Genomic DNA, 6,430 nt, shown 5'->3' on the forward strand with positions numbered 1-6,430 from the left:
CTTGTGGTAGATCTAATAGTGCATTTCCTTTGTGGTGGTTCTGAAAACCCTTTTAGGAACTGACACCACCCACAGAAAGGGCAGCATGCAGTACTGTAGGCTATATGCCAGGCAAGCTCAGAATAGTTCTGTCTACACACACACATGCACACACGCACACGCACACGCACACGCACACACACACACACACACACACACACACACACACACACACACACACACACAATACTGTTTAATTTCTTTATTCAATGAGTTTATATGTTTGTAAATGTTTAAACAACCCTTACATCAATGTTTTATTCTTTCATTTAATTTCAATAGGAGACTTCTGTAGCATACTGAGCATTAATATATTCCAATTACCTTTATAAACACCTTAATTTCCTATTGGAACATTGCCCTGCATTGGGTTTGTAGTGTCCTGGCCATATTTCACCATTTCTTGCTCCTCTTCTTCATTAGCATAACCCCTTCCTGTTATTATTTTTTATTTTTAGCACTACGACATGATTGTTTTCTTTGTCCTCAGCGCAATGGGCAGCTGGGAGGAGGTGCTCTTATTCTCCATGGACTTTACAGTGTCCCAAAACTTTTTGGATTTAATGCTACAGGAAGCAAATTTCTGTTTGAAAAAGCTAGCCTTAGCTTTCCTAACTGACTGAGTATATTGGTTCCTGACTTCCCTGAAAAGTTACGTATCGCCTACATTCAAAACTTGGATGATTGTATAATCCTCATGCTAATGTGTGTATGTGTGGATCAATCTAGATCAACAAATCAACCACCTGCAGTTCTTTTAGCCTTTACCTGTACTCTTGTCCTACTCTCCCTTGGTTCCTCTAGTGATGTAGAGGTTAACCCAGGCCCTGCATTCCCCAGCATCACTCCCATTCCACAGGCGCTATCATTTGTTGCCTTCGGTAAACGCGCCAACCCGGATGTCCTAGTCGTGTCTAAATCCTGGCTTAGGAAGGCCACCAAAAATCCTTTAATTTACATCCCTAACTATAACATTTTCCGACAAGATAGAACTGCCAAAGGAGGTGAAGTTGCAATCTACTGCAGAGAAAGCCGGCAGAGTTCTGTCATACTATCCAGGTCTGTGCCCAAACTATTCAAGCTTCTACTTTTATAAATCCCCCTTTTCAGAAACAAGTCGCTCACCATTGCCACTTGTTATAGACCCCCCTCGGCCCCCAGTTGTGCCTTGGACACCATATGTGAACTGATCGCCCCCATCTATCTTTAGAGTTTGTACTGTTAGGTGACCTAAACTGGGACATGCTTAACACCCCGGCTGTCCTACAATCTAAGCTAGATGCCCTCAATCTCAACAAATCATTAAGGAACCTACCAGGTACAACCCTAAATCCGTAACCATGGGCACCCTCTTAGATATCGTCCTGACCATCCTGCCCTCTAAATACACCTCTGCTGTCTTCAACCAGGATCTCAGTGATCACTGTCATCATTGCCTGCGTGCGTACTGGGTCCGCGGTCAAACGACCACCCCTCATCACTGTCAAATGCTTCCTAAAACACTTCAGTGAGCAGGCCTTTCTAATCGACCTGGTATCCTGGAAGGATATTGACCTCATTCCATCAATTCCATCAATAGAGGTTGCCTGATTGCTTTTTAAAAGCGCTTTCCTCTCCATCTTAAATAAGCATGCCCCATTCAAAAAAATGTAGAACTAAGAACGGATATAGAACTAAGAACGGCCCTTGGTTCATCCCAGACTTGACTGCCCTTGACCAGCACAAAAACATCCTGTGGCGTTCTGCAATAGTATCGATAGCCCCCGCGATATACAACTTTTCAAGGAAGTCAGGAACCAATATACTCAGTCAGTTAAGATAGAAAAAACTAGCTACAGAAATTTGCTTCCTGTAGCACTAATCCCCAAAAGTTTTGGGACACAGTAAAGTCCATGGAGAATAAGAGCACCTCCTCCCAACTGCCCTCTGCACTGAGGATAGGAAACACTGTCACCACCGATAAATCTACAATAATTGATCATTTCAAGCATCAAGCATCATTTCAAGCATCAAGCATTTTTCCACGGCTGGCCATGCTTTCCACCTGGCTACCCCTACCCTGGCCAACATCTCAGCCCCCCCTGCAGCAAGTTGCCCAATCCCCCCCCCCCCCCCCCCGCTTCTCCTTCACCCAAATCTAGACAGCTGATGTTCTGAAAAAATCTGGATCCCTACAAATCAGCTGGGCTAGACAATCTGGACCCTCTCTTTCTAAAATTATCCGCCGAAATTGTTGCAACCCATATTACTAGCCTATTCAACCTCTCTTTCGTATCATCTGAGATCCCTAAAGATTGGAAAGCTGCTGAGTTCATTCCCCTCTTTAAAGGGGGAGACACTCTAGACCCAAACTGTTATAGACCTATATCCCTCCTGCCCTGCCCTTCTAAAATCTTTGAAAGCCAAGTTAATGAACAGATCACAGACCATTTCGAATTCCACCGTACCTTCTCCACTATGCAATCTGGTTTCTGAGCTGGTCATGGGTGCACCTCAGCCACGCTCAAGGTCCTAAATGATATCATAACCGCCATCGATAAAAGACAGTACTGAGCAGCCGTCTTCATCGACCTGGCCAAGGCTTTCGACTCTGTCAATCACCGCATTCTTATTGGCAGACTCAATAGCATTGGCTTCTCAAATGACTGCCTCGCCTGGTTCACGAACTACTTCTCAGATAGAGTTCAGTGTGTCAAATTGGAGGGCCTGTTGACCAGACATCTGGCAGTCTCTATGGGAGTGCCACAGGATTCAATTCTCGGGCCGACTGTTTTCTCTGTATATATCAATGATGTTGCTCTTGCTGTTGGTGATTCTCTGATCCACCTCTAAGCAGACGACACCATTCTGTATACATCTGGCCCTTCTTTGCACACTGTGCTAACAAACCTCCAAACGATTTTAAATGCTAGTAAAACTAAGTGCATGCTCTTCAACCGATTGCTGCCCGCACCCTCCCGCCCGACTAGCATCACTACTCTGGACGGTTCTGAACTAGAATATGTGGACAACTACAAATACCAAGGTGTCTGGTTAGACTGTAAACTCTCCTTCCAGACTCACATTAATCATCTCCAATCCAAAATTAAATCTAGAATCGGATTCCTATTTTGCAACAAAGCCTCCTTCGGTCATGCCGCCAAACATACCCTCGTAAAACTGACTATCGTACTGAACCTTGACTTCGGCGATATCATTTACAAAATAGCCCCCAACACTCTACTTAGCAAACTGGATGTAGTCTATCACAGTGCCATCCGTTTTATCACCAAGCCCCATATACTACCCACCACTGCTCTCGTTGGCTGGCCCTCACTACATATCTGTCACCAAAACCAATGGCTCCAGGTCATCTATAAGACTTTGCTAGGTAAAGGTAAAGCCCCGCCTTATCTCAGCTCACTGGTCACCATAGCAACACCCACCCGCTACACGCGCTCCAGCAGGTATATTGCACTGGTCATCCCCAAAGCCAACACCTCCTTTGGCCGCCTTTCCTTGCAGTTCTCTGCTGCCAATGACAGGAACGAATTGCAAAAATCTCTGAAGCTGGAGTCTTATATCTCCCTCACTAACTTTAAGAACCAGCTGTCTGAGTCTGAGCAGTTAACCAATCACTGTACCTGTACACAGACAATCTGTAAATAGCACACCCGACTACCTCATCCCCATATTATTACTTACCCTCTTGCTGTTTTGCACTCCAGTATCTCTACTTGCACATCATCATCTGCACATCTATCACTCCAGTATTAATGCTAAATTGTAATTATTTTCACCTCTAGGGCCTATTTATTGCCTACCTCCCTACTCTTCTACATTTGCACACACTGTACATAGATTCTTCTATTTTAATTTTATTTTGTGTTATTGACTGTACATTTGTTTGTGTAACTCTGTGTTGTTGTTTTTGTCGCACTGCTTTGCTTCATCTTGGCCAGGTTGCAGTTGTAAATGAGAACTTGTTCTCAACTGGCCTACCTGGTTAAATAAAGGTGAAATAAAATAAAATAAATGAGAAACACTTGCTGGGGATATAGCATGTATGCTTGATTGAAAAACATGGCAAAAATGTGTTGTTCATGAAATTATGCTTAAATCTGACATATTTCCATCCCTATAATCCAAATACTTGGCCACCCAAACATTGCAAATCAAAGCTACATGTAAACTATGTTTCATTGGAAAGTGTTTGATCTCAGCCTATTCTCATGGAGCTCCTGAGGTTTGTGACTGGGGTGATACACTCCAGGCTGATAAGCATAGCTTTTTGACTTGGGTTTCGGAGGATCATTTTCTGAAAAAGAAAAAGAAAGAACTGTCATCTAATTAGCAAAAGAAGCAAGCACTGGAAAAACTACAAAGTTATTCCACATGGGAGATGTAGAAAGCAGCATTGTTAGCAGTAGCACTGTAGAGAGCAGACAGAGAGAGAGAGAGAGAGAGAGAGAGAGAGAGGGAGGGAGGGAGGGAGGGAGGCAGGGAGGGAGGGAGGGAGTTTCAAGGCATCTCCTGCAACAGTATACTCCCAGGACTAGCTAGTACTTTTAGGCTTTTGTTGTAAAAAAAAAACTATAAAACATTACAAAATAGAAAGTCGGGATGTATGTATGCCAGAGAAGCGAGTGTTCTTTGCCAATTAACACAGAATGATGGCGGTCTAGGATTGACGGATGACTACATTTGAGATTACCCTGGCTCATGACCATAATCCAGTTGTCTGCTGTCTTCCGTTGCAGATGTCCGAGAGCCATGCAAAGCTATTTGGCATGCTGTGCTGAAATCCACAGCTCCGGCCTAATGAAAGCTATGAGATATGTGGGTGCATGCCATGCTCCAGTGATCTTGTGAATGACGGAGAGAAAGGCTTCTTCTCCTCTCTGAACCACAGTGCACTGCACTCTGAATTTCCCATCACTATTGACACTAAACAAAGTGTGTGTGCACTGTGGGCTCTAGCTGACGACAGACACACTCACACTTACACACTTACACACACACACACACACACACACACACACACACACACACACACACACACACACACACACACACACACACACACACACACACACACACACACACACACACACACACACACACACACACACACACACACATCTGCATCTGCATCTATAATTGACTGCTGAAAGTAATGTCATGTTTCTCAATTGGTTGAGTCTCAGTGTGTTGGGTCTTGATAGGACGGTATCAACTAGCCTACAATTACCAAACAAAAATTATTAGGGTCACAAACCATAATAACACATTAGGTTAAACTGTAACTAGGTTGCATAATGCTATTCCTTTAGCATATTTGGACTAAATATTTGATAGGAACATCTGTCTTTGTTATGACAAGTATGATGTAAGATTGCTGTCAACCTGAAGTAAACAAACAAGCAAACCGTGGAGGAGGAGAACCCGAGTGGAGAATACCTTCTCATTTCTCCAGTGGTAAGACAAATAAGCAGATCGGGTCACCATGACAGTATGAGAGTGCTGAGTATTGAATTATGATTACTAGAATGGGAAGTCCGTGATTCTAATTATATGGTGCTGAGCACTCAGTATGTGTCTATAGGAAGTTGGACAATCGTTCTGCTCTGATGTGGATTGTTGTTCCCTAGTTGAAAGTCAGATCATATTAAACCTGATTTATCGTACCAGCTCTTGCTCTTTCTTGAAGACCTGAGTTTTACCTACTAAATCCCTACATGAGGCAGTCCTTGCATTGACACCCAGTGGAGGACCCAGCCATCACTACCAGCCAGGCAGACAGAGTAAATATCACCAGCGGGTGAAGTCAGAGGAGTAATGAGATCTGATTGAGCCTGATGTCTGCAGGCAGGCAGCTCGTTTTCATTGCAAAGGAGCGGAGCGGAGCAGAGAGGGATGTCCTCAAAACTTGTGCCTGATCTGAAATTCCAATGAGCACTTTGCTGACTAATGAGAGGGCCAAAAGTCTTAATGCTGTTGTTAAATGATTGCGTTCTAAATTAGACACGTCTCTGTTTAATGCATGTATTATTTATAATGAGCTTGTCTGCAGGGCCACTGTGGTTTCCTTCCCACAGAGTGGAGGACAGCTGTGGTTAAGTCCCAAATGGCAGCCTCTTCCGTTTATAGTGCACTACTTTTGACCAAAGCCCATACGGTGCCATTTGGGACGCATCCTGTAAGTACATGCATAGAATCAGGGACAATTCGAGAGATAAGGGGAAAAGGGTTTCAGCCTCAGCAAATTATTTATGTGACAATATTTTCGTAACGAGAGGGCACATGCATAACAAAATGGGCAAACTTGTTTGTCAGCTGAAGAAAGTGGCTGGTGGGAGAAGTTGAGACATTACGTATCTAGAGACTATGTCATTATTTTGTACCGAGCTAC

Source organism: Oncorhynchus mykiss, chromosome 8 (assembly GCF_013265735.2).
Source record: "Oncorhynchus mykiss isolate Arlee chromosome 8, USDA_OmykA_1.1, whole genome shotgun sequence".
In the NCBI taxonomy this organism is placed as follows: domain Eukaryota; kingdom Metazoa; phylum Chordata; class Actinopteri; order Salmoniformes; family Salmonidae; genus Oncorhynchus; species Oncorhynchus mykiss.